Source organism: Taeniopygia guttata, chromosome 2, assembly GCF_048771995.1.
Source record: "Taeniopygia guttata chromosome 2, bTaeGut7.mat, whole genome shotgun sequence".
NCBI lineage: Eukaryota > Metazoa > Chordata > Aves > Passeriformes > Estrildidae > Taeniopygia > Taeniopygia guttata.
Genome location: NC_133026.1, coordinates 15,571,700 through 15,585,119, shown reverse-complemented (window position 1 = coordinate 15,585,119; position 13,420 = coordinate 15,571,700). Strand labels below are relative to the sequence as shown.

General features: G+C 46.1%; 2 long non-coding RNA genes across 6 annotated transcripts; one reads left to right on the top strand and one right to left on the bottom strand.

Annotated features, from left to right (window-relative positions):
* Positions 1 to 2,193: 2,193 nt before the first annotated feature.
* LOC115493643 (uncharacterized) lies at positions 2,194 to 3,591 on the bottom strand. The gene is made up of 2 exons (XR_012054463.1): positions 3,512 to 3,591; positions 2,194 to 2,575 (listed from the first exon to the last, which is right to left on the bottom strand). It is a non-coding gene; the product is annotated as an uncharacterized lncRNA (long non-coding RNA).
* A 713-nt stretch (positions 3,592 to 4,304) lies between these two features.
* Positions 4,305 to 12,093, top strand: LOC115493642 (uncharacterized). Of its 5 annotated transcripts, none has more exons than XR_012054465.1 (4): positions 4,305 to 4,646; positions 5,218 to 5,390; positions 8,995 to 9,661; positions 9,783 to 12,093. It is a non-coding gene; the product is annotated as an uncharacterized lncRNA (long non-coding RNA). The 5 variants fall into 5 exon arrangements; XR_012054464.1 differs by having other exon boundaries at positions 5,218 to 5,396; XR_012054467.1 differs by having other exon boundaries at positions 4,306 to 4,646; positions 5,218 to 5,396; positions 9,535 to 9,661.
* Positions 12,094 to 13,420: the final 1,327 nt, after the last annotated feature.

Sequence of the window (13,420 nt, the reverse complement as noted above, 5' to 3'; positions counted from 1 at the left end):
GGAGGACATATCCCTAAATTTTTTCTCAGATGCAGAAATAGTGAACAATGGTGCTATAGCATGGCCATTTCTTTTCCTCAGATTTGTGCAATGTATGAGTTTCTGTGTGTTTTTATCTAGCATCTTTACTGTTTTTCAAAAAAGATTGATGAAATTTTTTGGTTGTTTTTGTTGTTCTTGGAGTTTAATAAGCTAGAGCCTTTAGAGCTGTGCTTCATTTGTTCCCATGTTTTTCCTGGCAAAGAGTAAAATTCAAAGCTGAGCCTTTTTCTGCTAGATGTTTTTCTTTTCTGTGATAAACACAAAGTATGCAGTTGATGTCATGAGAGCAGTAGGTGCAGGATTCAGCTGACACTTTCCAGCAGAAAAGTCTCCATCTTGCCAGGCCTTTGAGGAGACATGACAATGATTCATTTTGGTGATAACACAGTATGAACACAAGTCCAATTGTTTGCTATGTAGGTCAGAATGGGATATGTTGGCATCTCTGTTTGCAGACTTTACAAAGATGTCTGAGAATGGGAAGCATGACAGCAAAAAACCTATTCTGCTATAACTTAAATTGTTCTGCTGATGGAAGTAGTCTATGAACAGTTTGCTGTCAAATACTTGCTGTCTACCTAGCAGAGCTGAACGTTGTCTATATATGAGGAGGTTTAATTTTCCACATTAAACAGCTCATTTTCTCTTTACCCAAACTCTGCAATTAAAGTCTGTCTCTGTGCCGAGAAGAAGGCCCTTAGAATTACTCAGTCTTGCCCTTCCAGTGTGAGTTCTTTACAGCAGTTGATGTACATGTACATGATGTACCTAAAAATCAGAGGAAATTGACAGTTCACTTGGTTAGCTCAGGAGTTTTCTTGCAGCCTTGTGCCTTTTAATGTCTGTGCTTCAGAAACTTGTTCAGCAGTCATTTTGGGTTTTGCTTGTTCAGTCAAAACTGGCTTTGGGAATGTAATATTTTGTAACATATTAAAACATTTTGCTGCACACCCCATTGCACATCATGCAGGAGAACGACATGCCTTTTTATGGGAATCTACCAGCTCTCCCCTGATGTCTGCTCCTTCTAGGAAAGCCCCTGGTTATTGAAGATGAAGAACAAAGCTTTTCTCTTTTTCCCTATGTGAGTGCTCCAGTGGAGGGCCCTGGGACTGCTTTTGTTTGGTATGTTTGGATGGTGTCATGCACTCTTTGGACCTGGCTTGTGCCTTTGCAAGCACATCATGTTCTCACTTCCAGGTTTGTCCCTCTGATCCTCTGTGTTCATCACCTACATAAACAGCAGCATTACTGCTAATTCTGCTCTACAGCTAGGAGAAGCTGAGGCACCTTCCTGTTTTGAGGAGAACAACTCTTTCCCAAATGATTCATCTCCTTTAAATTAACTGAGAGTTTCTTCTCACACCAGGGGGAGAAATGTGAAATATCTTACAACATTGCTCAAATATATGTTGTGACAAACATTACAGCCAAAACCATCCAGTTTTTTTTAGGTTCTGCACCACATACATTCAAGGAAAAATATTCTCTTTTTGTCACATGTCTTGAGAGCTGAATAGATTTTTGAAGCAGTTGGAGGTTTAGTGTTGCAAGATCAAAGATGTACTATGTACCATGTACTATTTTTTTCTTTTTAAAAGAAGGAAATAAATCCTAATGGCTGGACATAATGTTGTCTGTGATCATACTTTGTCTTGGCATGTTTATTAGCACAATGTAGACTTTTATAAAACTGTTTTCTTCCCTCTATCAGTCCTAAGTATTTATAACAATTACTTTCTCTGGGGTTCTGTTGGTTATCTTATGAAAATCTGTCTCATACAGGAAGGACACCCAGTCAGGTGATAAGAAGTTTGAAATAACAATATGAGCAATGATTTGAGCTTGCAACACAGTTCAGAAGGGAAGTGGGTGGTAACTGATATTTTTATTTCAGCCTCATCAAAAGAATTCAATTGAATCAATTTTTTTTTTTTTTTTTTTTTTATTGTGGGTGAGGCTTGTTTCAAAATAAAAACCAATCCAACAGGGAAGTTCTGCATACATGCCCAAAGGTGAGATTTCTATTCTAGGAGGGCTAAAGCCCTAGACGGTGTTTGTTGAAGTATCTGTCACTTAATGCCTTTCCACAGTAGTCCCTAGCTGAGGATCTTGATTGTTCTTGATTATGAAGAAAGACATAAAGAATAATTATGGGAGGGGATTTTTATTTCTGTTTCTGCACTCTGATGTGAAATGCATGCCAGCACAGACCAGAGCACCACATCCTGATACAGAGAAGCATCTGTATGTAAATGAATTTGAGTTGTCAAAGGGCTCCAGTGTTGAGTCCCAAATCTTTTCAGCAACTTTGAAAATTCACTAAAAAAATCAATTACAGAATAGTTTATGCTGGGAAGAGGAAACGGAGCATGTCCTCTGCTGAAGCATCATGCTGTGATGAATGGCCAGTGGGTCTGGTGAGCCAGTTGTCTGTTCCAGTTTGGTCTTTGTTCCTGTAAATGAGCCAGTGTATATCTGGAAGAAGGGGAAGTTGTCTGGAAATTTGATCCAACAAATAGCTCCATTGTTGCTGTAATAAAAGCATAGGATGACTATTTCAAATGTTTAAATAATGGTGATATTTTTAATTAAATAAGTTATTATAGCCTTCTTTAACACTGCCATTACTGTTTGTTTGTTGCTGAAATAAGTTTAAAAAAAAAAGGAGTATAGATCATATACTACACTCTAATCTTTCCATATAAATATCTCTAAAACCTGAGTAATAAGTAGCAAAATAGAATAAAAAAACATCTTTTGCTAAATCTTTTTCACACACATTTTGACAGCCAGGCATAAAGATTGTATTTAGATTAGGATTTGTCGAGAAAGGTGCTGCTGAGAAGATGCTCAAAATCCTGACATTGTTCAAAGCTGGATTTCTCAGCTGCTCATGAAAGTTTTCTTGTTCTTCCCTCACAGTTCTAAGGCATTTTATACACATCTACATACAAGGATTTTTTTTTTTTTTTTTTTTTTTTCATAGCTGATCAGTGGAGGTAGAGTAAGGAATTTTCCTATAATCAGTAAAAAATAAAGATGTTAAATTCTGCTATTCTGCTGTAGTCTAACACAAGACTGGCTATACTGCTTCATAGTGCCTATACCACTTCATCCTCAAGTGAAACCTGTCAACAGCAAAATGCACATGTTCTCTGGTGACAAAAAAACGCAGGAGACTTCTCTGTGCCTCTGGAGAGAAACTTGTGCTGCACCTCCATGAGCCCCTTCTGGCTGTAGCTGCTCGAAGGCAGCAGCTTCGCACACCCCTTCAGCTAAGGTTTGCACATGCTTTAGCTGAGTTTGGCACACCTTTTAGTGGAATTTTGCACACCTTTTAGCAGAGTTTCACACACATTTTAGCTGAGTTTTGCAAACCTTTTAGCTGAGATTCGCACACCTTCTAGCAGAGTTTCGCACACCATTTAGCTGAGTTTAGATGACCTCTTAGCTGAGTTTGGCACACCTTTTAGCAGAGTTCCGCATACATTTTAGCTGAGTTTGGCACACCTTTTAGCTGAATTTTGCACACCTTTTAGCAGAGTTTGGCACACCTTTTAGCTGACTTTCGCACACCTGTTAGCGGAGTTCCGAACACCTTTTTAGCAGAGTTCTGCACACATTTTAGCTGAATTTTGCACATCTGTTAGCAGAGTTTGGCACACCTTTTAGCAGAGTTCCGCACACATTTTAGCTGAGCCCGGGGCGGCGCTCCTGCCATCCCCGCTCCGCGGGCGCGCAGCCACGGCCCCAGCGAGAGCGGCCCTGAAGCGGGCGGGACACAGCCCCCAGCTCACAGCCCCCAGCCCCCAGCCCACAGCCCCCAGCCCCCAGCCCCCAGCCGCCAGCCCACAGCCCCCAGCCCCCAGCCCACAGCCCACAGCCCCCAGCCCCCAGCCCACAGCCCCCAGCCCACGGGACACAGCCCACAGCCCCCAGCTCCCAGCCCACAGCCCCCAGCCCACGGGACACAGCCCACAGCCCCCAGCCCACAGCCCCCAGCCCCCTGCCCACAGCCCCCAGCCCCCAGCCCACAGCCCCCAGCCCCCAGCCCACAGCCCACAGCCCCCAGCTCCCAGCCCTCAGCCCCCAGCCCCCAGCCCCAGCCCCCAGCCCACAGCCCCCAGCCCACAGCCCACAGCCCACAACCCCCAGCCCACAGCCCCCAGCCCACTGCCCACAGCCCCCAGCCCCCAGCCCACAGCCCCCAGCCCACAGCCCACAGCCCCCAGCCCACAGCCCCCAACCCCCAGCCCACAGCCCCTGCCCTCCGCCTGCCTCGTCAGCGCGGGAAGCTGCGAACTTGGTTTTCTCCTGCATTTTTGAGCTCCTGCAGCCTGCCGGCAGTAAGTATCAGGCCGGTTTCTAATAACTCATGTTCTCTCTGTGTTTAATCAGAAAAAGGCTGACGTGGGCTGTATTCCTAAGGCAACCGCCCCCAGCTCGGCTGCACCGTGCCCGTGCCCACACAGCCTCCGTGCCGCAGGAACTGCTCGCAGCGCCGGGCTCTGGAGCTGCGCTCCTCGGGAAATCCCCCTGTGACAGAGTCCTTGGGCAATAGCACGGACCCTGCAGCTTTCACTTCTCGAGGTGTAAAAGAGGTAAGACTAAAAGCTCTGTCCTCATCCAACAGGATTTTGGAGCTCGGAATAATTATGCTGCGATGCTTGAACAAGCTGCAGCTCTAATAAGGGAAGTTTTAGGGTACATTTGTGGCTCACAGAGACCTTCTCAGCATCCTCCTCCGCTGCCCGTTCTCGGGGATTCCCTGGGAAGTTGCATTCCCCAGAACATTTGAAGTCCCTGGGGATGGGAGTGATGACTCCTCTGCTTTCTGTTGGCAGTGAAAATCACCTCCAACTCCCAAAAAGGGAGAGAGGAAACCTTGATTGCTGTGATGCTCCTGGGTTTTGTTCCAATTCTGAAACCTTGAAAAAGTGCTCTATTTCTTCCTGGAAATGGAAATTCCAGCTGAGGGAAGTTAATAAATGTTAACATGGAAAGGGCACAATTCCCTCCTTCGCCTGCAAAGTCCATGGGCGTGTTTGCATGCTGTTAATCCCTGTCAGAGATACAATGCACAGCATGTTTTCTCTTGATATAATGCTGGAGGATGAAGATGTTTTCTACATAACATGAAAACTGTGTTAATTCTGTTTTCTCCCTTTTAAGGCATTTACACAGCTTGAAGAGCTTTCACTTGTATTTTACAACCAGACAGCAAAGGCAGGCAGATGGCTGCTATCAGCACGTGAGTGGCTCTGTACTGCACCAAGCCTGAGAGCAGGCACTGCTGGACTGTGGGTGAGAACCAGCTTGCTACAAGCACCTGGATTACGAAACAGGTGCCAGTGAGTTAACTTTATCATCATCCACTTCAACTCAAACCAGGAAATTTTCCCTGTCATGGAAAATGCTTGCTTCTTGAATGGTAAAGTCCACAAGAGAAACCCCCTCTACCTTTCACAGAGATGCTTTTGTTATGTGATTCTTGGAACAGTTTGTGAGACTGTCACAAGTAAATATGAAGCTTAATATTTGTAAGCAAGTAGGTTCACGCTGGATAAACACAGGCTTTTTGCCCATCACCCATCAGAAACACCAGTTCATTGCAAGCTGGAGCCCCATTTTCCCCTGGGTGGAGATCTCTGGGATCCTCAGGGGTTTGCTCTCTCCCTGTGCTGCAGCTGCTCTGCCCCATGTGCATGCACAGGTGCTGTGCCCTTGCAAGGAGCTGCTGCACATGTATCCTGTGTGATGTGTGCCTGATGAGTGCCCATGGCAGCAAGTCAGCTCCCCCACCACCCTTTGTCACCCAGCCCCAGCTGGCAGTGCCACTGCAAGCCCCAGCACGCCTGCATACTCACCAGCCATTTTCTGGGAGCCCAGCAGGGAGGTAGGGATACACCAAAGGGTGAGGTGCATCCATGGCTTCCTCTGCCGCTGGGGACAGAGCATCCCACTGGGAGCCCTCTGCAACTCAGGTGCCCAGCTGTAGCCCAGGGCAGGTACTGCCTTGTGACTTCTTGTGCTTCTCTGCCTTTTGATTCACACTTTTCATCACGTTAAAACCATGCAAGTCAGGGCCTGGGCTGTGTGCCGTCCCCCATCTTCTGGCCTGCTCACGCCTATCTCTGAAATTTACTTTCCTTTCTCCCTTGTAGTGGGAAAAGCCCCAGGTAGGCTCTTTATTGAGATCAATAATTCCTGCTCTCCATATACTTTCTCACCTGCCAGCTTAGTCAGTGCTGGACAGCTGCACCATTTATACCTTTCTGGTGATAACTCCACATTCTGGATGAATGTTGTCTCCCTTCTGCACATTCAACAACTGGAAAAAGGTCAGTCAGCAGGCAGCAAAACACCCCCTCCTGTTTAGATTTTGAATTTATCCCCAGCATTAATAGAAAAAACTTTTATCTGCGTAGAGTTTAAACATTACCAGTCCTGGATGATGGCAAATGGTCTGTAGGAAGCTCTCCATCCCACAGTGTGTTGGGACAACATGGACATGGCCTTGCAGTAGCCTGTAATGCACTGAGAGAGAGAGTTTGGGTGGTCTGCTCCCAGGAGTAGCAACTCAGTGGGTGGGGTGGTGCTGTAGATAATAATTTTGGATGACTTCAGTGCAGCACAGAAGACTAAACTTCACACGGCTGTTCCTTGTCAAAAAACATTTACTGCTTAGCTGAACCACAGCCAAGCCTCCTCGTTGCTGCTCTGTGGAGCTCCACGTGGCACCACACGGTGCAGGCTGTCCTGCTCTTGGGGCACATGGCCCTGCTCCAGCAGAGGTACAAGGGGCTGACAAAACTGAGCACTTCTCCTCACCAGGCATCTGCTCCCAGCCACGCAATGACTGAGCTGATGGGCTCCGCTCGAGGGTGTTTAGAAACGTTCCACCACAAGTGCTTGGGAAACTATGAAAAGCAAAGAAAATCTCTGTCTCTGCCAGCAAAAAACATCTCCTAAAAGGAGAAGATAAACTACTCTTTCTATGTGGTAGGCTCACTTTCTAGAAAGAAAAATGCCACCAATAGTGGTGGGAGGGATAAAGGAGGCAGCTTGTATAAGGAGGTGATTTCTTTCAGCATGAAATTATGCATCTGCCTGCCACAGACCTTGCGGCATCAGCCCTCCCTCCCCAGGCTCAGCTTCTTTCTCTCAGCATAAGGCTGCAAGCTGCTGTGCTAAAAATACATATTTTTAGCGTGAAATAGCTGCTCCTGCAGGAGCACACGTCAGAGACACCAAAGCACTCCTTGCAAGCTCTCAACCAACCTGCTTGGACTTCTCTCCTGAGGGTGGAGCATGAGTTCATTGACTAGAAAGGGCTTTGCTGACATCCCAGGTGAACTGGGAAATCTTTCCCATCCCTCCATGGATTTCTCCATGTCCTGGGTTTGCCTTAATTGAATCTTTTTGGTAAGGAAACCGAATTTGAAAGACAGTCTTCCCAGAAGGTTTGTTCACGGTCCTGTAAGCATGAACCTGTCAGAATGAACATGTAAGAATAATGTTACTACTTGTGCTGTGACATTTTCCTACAAATTACTCATTATTCCAAGGTCATTCTTTCAAGACCTGGTGTATACATGTAGTAGCTGCAGTGTTTAATCCCTGTGAAGAGCTAGTAGTAGACTTTTCTGTTTGGGCTGAGAGCTGACAAAGTCTGGTTTATCACATGCTTCTTACCAACAAAAAAATGTCATTCACTAAAAAAGTCATTCTATCAATCTCTGAACGAAGAGATAAAAATCATGACAAATTGAAGCCAGGTAACATTGGAATCACAGTCTGATAAGACTGGTGGGGACCTCTGGAGATCATCTTATCCAACTCCAGCTCAAAGCAGGTCTGCTGGAACAGATTGCTCAGGGTCATGTCCAGTTGATGCTGAATGTCTCCAAGGATGGAGGGAGTTTCTTCCATTTACCTCTCTTGGCAGCCTGCTGCAGTGCTTGACCACATTCACAGTAGAACATGTTTTTCTTGTGTTTTAATAGAATTTCTTGCATTTCAGCTTCTGCTCATTGCCTCTTGTACCCTCACTGAGCGTGACTGAAAAGAACTTGACCCCATCTCCTGTAAACCCTTTCTTCAGGTATTTATATACATAAGGGTGTGATCCTCCCTGAGCCTTCTCAGGCTGACTGGTCCCAGCTTTCTCAACTTCCCCCTCTATAAGAGATGGCTCCAGCCCTGTAATCAACTTCATGATCCTTCCTTGTTCTCTCTCCAGTGTGTCCATGTGAACCCTGAACTGGACAAAGCACTCCAGGCATGAGAGGGGACCTGCTAGCAAAGCTTTATCTCATGCAGCCCATGACACCATTGGTCTTCTTTGCCAAAGTTTCCCAGATCTTATTTTCAGCTCTCCTGAAAGAGGAGGACTATTTTCTTTCTTCCATTCTTCAGGTATCTCTCCTGATTGCCAAGGTTACAGAGTGACCTTGCAATGACACTGGCTAGCCCCTCAGCACTCATGGGTACATCCCATGAAGTCTCATGGGCCTGCATATATCCAGTTTGTTTAAATGTTCCTAACACGACCACTGAAATTAAGTCTTTCTTGCTCTGATCTCAGGGTAATTATAGCATTGTACAGTAAGGATGCAATTTTCTCTTAATTCTCTGCAGTGTTCACAGCATGTTGTTGCTTTTTCCCTGTTGAGTTCTGCGGTATTCTCCGGGAAAAAAAAAAATACCTCAACAGCAGGTTTTCATGTAATTATAACCTCTATATCTACCTTCCTTCACTCCCTTTTCCTCCCACTCAGCTCCAGCACCTAATTTCTAAATCCTCCTCCTCCATCTCATAGGCACTCTCCATCAGTGCCCATGAGAGAACACCAGCAGTGTAGCATGTCCATGGACTCACACTGACTACTCTGAGGGGCACAAGAGTTGCATGCTTAAACCCTTGTGGTGTATGCTTGAAAATTTCAGCTTCGTTTTGCAGAGGAGGCGAGCTCTGGTGAAGATTTTCCATTTGCCTCATCTTATCCCCAACACTGACATCATCAAATCCCCAGCAAGCAGTACTGTTGCTGCATGTTCACAGTGAAAAGGTGAAAAGACTCTGTTTAAACATACAATTTTAACTTGCTACCTAGGGTGTGCTTTAGAATACTGCAGAATTTTCCTGAAAGATTAATGATGTTAAAATGTGCTAATGGCAGGCGAGAGCAGCACTGTATGTCCATCAGAGGTGGTGCAGGCTGTGGAGCTGCTCCCTGGGGAGCCTCTCCCAGCTGCCCCATGCATAGGATGGCACAGCATGGCATGGCAGCCCACCTGCCCCACCACTGCGAGCCTGGCCTGAGCTGACTCTGCTCTTGAAAAGCCTTGGACAGGCCTGGGGAAGAACTCCTGGTGGCTGCTGTCAAGCGTGCTGCTCCTCACGCTTGCAGAGAGCAGGCGTACTCTAAAATGATGGGTTTTTTCCCAAAGTGCTTGTCTGTCTTTTATGTTTGCCTCCTCAAGCAGAAGAACACTCTCTGCACTAATACACCACTGCAGCCTTTTCAGAAATACTGGCCTGGCCTTTGCCTGTCCATCTGCAGAGCCCCTCAGCTGACTTGTGGAAAGGACGAGCCCCGCTCCATTTCTTTGAGTATGTGCCCACATCACCCCAGCAACTCCCCTCAGCCCCAGCCTGCTCCTCATCTTCCTGTCTGGCCTGGATGCCAAAACCTGCCTCTTTGCTCCATGCAGATACTTTTTTTCCTTCTTAGTTCTTTCAGTGAGACAGGATCCTTCTGTAGTTTCCACCATGGTGTCACAGTTGGATGTTGGACCCTGCTAGCTGAGAAGATCTTCTATCCAAGAAAACATTACCCATGCTACAGGACAAAAAAAAAAAAAAAAAAAAAAAAAGGGAGAAAAAATGTAGCAACTTCCACTCCCACTCTGGGAGATCTGTTTACAGCGACTGTGGAGAGCCAGGCTTCATCTCCAGCTTGTTCCTGCACACCCAGATCGTGTTTGCGAGCCCAGAGCAGGTTGCATTTGGCATAAATCAGATGTCTAAAGCCAAGTATGGGCACACTGAACCCCTAAACAGACAGAACTGACAGTCTCTGATTTCAAGCCCATGCCCCTGCCAGTTTGGGATTCTTCTGAAGATTTCAGTTCCACGTTCCAGTGCATGAACTTGGAGGGAGAGAAATCCTTCCCACAAGCTTGCTAGAAAATGAGATGCATCCCATAAAGCACTTTCATTTTGTGCATGTAACAAAAAATTAATTAGCTGGCGTCTTTCTCTATTAATCTGCATATGACCAGTGAGTGATTTCTACAGAACGCAGTGGGATAATCCCATTGCCAAGGTGCACCCTGCACAACACCTGGTAAATGAGTCACCAGAAACTGTTGGGGAGGACACTGATAGCATAGAAACCAAATTAAATATTTAGCTGCCTGCTACTGGGGGAGTCTCACCATGCTGAGCCAGACCACTCTGTGGCACTCCTTCCAGAGGAACAGACAGGACCCACACAGCCTCTGTTTTGCTTCTGTCATGACAATGGAGAAGCACTGCAGCGATCGCTTGTGCTCTGAGGTTGATCACATCTGACTTTCTGCAACCACACTCAATGGACAGAGATGATGAGAGTGAATTCTGGTGCTCTTTGTGTCTCTCCAGTGCTGGGATGTTGATGAGCAGCGACAGTTGCACGACTGCTGTCCTTTTCCATGGTGAATATTGAGATGGAAGTGTAGAGACATGGTGGTACGTGCTGCTTCTTGCAGCCCTGTTCTGGGAGGCTTCTGCCCCTGAAGATCCTCACTGGATCACCAGAAATAAGAATTGTGTTGGAAGATGCCTGGACCAGTAGAGTATTTATGTGGATCCACAGACATATATATCAGTATATTTATCTGTATTTCTCCAAGTAAATGTAAAGATTGGTCATTTGCTTTGGGGAGGGAAGGTCAGAGTGCACACCTTACCTAACTGCACCAGGAACCAGGTCATACTGTGTTTACTCCACGAAACAATCTCTCTTCAGATCTGTGTCACACTCTAAATGCCACCAGAGCCAAACTGCCCCCAGTAACTCACATCACCCTGGTTCTGCCCTCCCTGATCTTTTCCCTGTGCAATCCCTTCACTTACCTAATGATACAGCACAAACCATGATCACACTCATAACCCTAAAACATTTTTCTGGAGATCAGTGGGAAATCATCACCATTCATAAATTCAATAAAAACATAGCAGCCCACAAAGAGCTGAGAAATCAAAGAGTCTGTGTCTGAGCAGTTTGTGAAGATGCTGTGGACAGCCCATGTACCTGTGCAGGCTACTGCTACCAGAGAGATGCCTGGAGAGCAGCATGTGCTGCTGCAAGGTGAGCACAGCACCTGGGCAGTGCTGTCAGCATGCTGGTGTCCTGGCTGAGGTAACCCACCACAGGGGACATCAGTGCTGGCAGCACAAAGCAGCATCCCCACCTCTCTGAGTTCTGTTTACACAGCCCCAGCCTCAATTGGCAGCAGCCACATTACCATGGCCAGCGGGAAGGTGGGTGTGTGCCAGGCTTCAGAAAAAAAATGGCATTTCCCTGTCTTCAAAGCCACTGAGCTGTGTAGCCACCATGTTTGCAGATGCTCCCTCTTTAGGGAAGAGAGCTTTTAGAGCAATAACCTCTCATCTTGCATCAGTGTCATGTGGGACACTGAGCACCAAAAGGATAGCGGGACACCAAAGTGAAGAACAGTACATTTTGCTTTGAAGTTTCTGTAGCTGGTTATGGAGAGAAAATAGTTTTACTATAAAGTCCAGTCTGTCCAGATTTGTCAGTAGAAAATGTCCAGTGGGGTTTTAGTTATTTTGCACATTTAAGAACAGATGTGAAGCTGAATTTCTGTTATTCCTGCACATTTCTCAGCTATCCTTTGCCAGCAGAAATTTCATATGTTTTATACCCCAATGCACTTCCCCTCCCACTGCTGTAGTCCTGAAGTATTTAAATCATAACTTTGTAACTTCACTTCACCGGAAAAATAAAATATATTATAGCATCTCACACACAGAGTAATTATCCCAAAGGCTGTTCTGGTGTCTCTCTTAGTTTTTGTCATGCATGAGGTGGAGTCTTGGTGCTGATTTTTTGTTTTTTTTTGTTCCAGCAGAAATCATGGTCATTCCCATTGTCCACTTCAGTTGAGTCAATGCTACTCTTTTAGAGGGCTGTCACATAAACTAAATCAGTGACATGATTTGGGTTAAGAAGCAACAAGCCAAAGGGGGAAAGCTTCATCTGTTAAATATATGTTCAAGCAGAGCAAATAGTTTACTCTTCTTACCCATTTCAGAAGTAGAGTAACTTTCTGCTGGCTGGGGAGGTGAGATGCTGGGCTAGCTGTGCCGCAGCCCCAGGGCACAGGGGCTCCATGCTGAAGGTCACCGAGACCCCCAGGCAGGTCCTGGAACAGGGGCTGGCTCTGCTGATGTGGTAATGAGCCAGTGTCCCAGGACATGCCAGGACCTACCTCCCAGCTAACAAGGGATGAGCTGGAAGTCACCAACTCTAAAAACTCCACCAGTAACATAGTGTTGGGAAATGTGTCATCCCCAGTGAGGAAAATACAGAATACAGCCATGAAAATAGATGGCCCCAAAGGAACAGGGGCATCATGGGGCATTTTTGCTCCTTCCAATGTGCTCCATTTACAGACCACAACCTCGTGCTATATCCTCCATTCAGCTCCTTTCTTGGTGTATCACCAAGGGGTTCTGTGTCTGGCCGTGCTGTCAGCCACTGCCACAGCAGTGCCTTTGTAGTGCCTCTTTCTTCCCCCTGATCTAAGATTCTCTTCAAGCATTGCCAGCTACATGATCCCACTGTCATGAAAAAACCAACAAAAAGAAGTATTTTTCAGCAGCCAGGAAGTTGGCATATTTCTAGCTACAACAAAGAAAGTGGCCATAGCCTGTTTTGTACAGATTACTTCCTTTAGTTAGGCCAAAAAATGTGACTACTTCAAAGCTGATTTATGTTTCTAACTGAAGTCCAGAATCTTAATCTCTCTTACTGTTTCCCCTGTCTGAACTGTGCTTGGCTGTGTGCAGAGCAAGGAATTAGGGTTAGAGGTGGAAGTCCGAAGGAAGAAGGATCAATTGTTCCTATTGCAAAAGTAAACAGCAGTAAGTGCTTAATTGTGTCTGTATTTTCTAATCAAGTGGATTTTTCAGACAGTTGCAAAGAGCCCTCAGTGTGTGCAAGCAGCACAGACTGAAATTAAATTAATCAATCCATGTCCTCCTCCTGTCTCGAGGTGCTTGCTTTTCTTGTCATTCGTCCAGGGCAAGGACAAGCTCCTCCAGTGCTCCAGGCCTCTGCACAGGACAGAACAGCAAAAATCC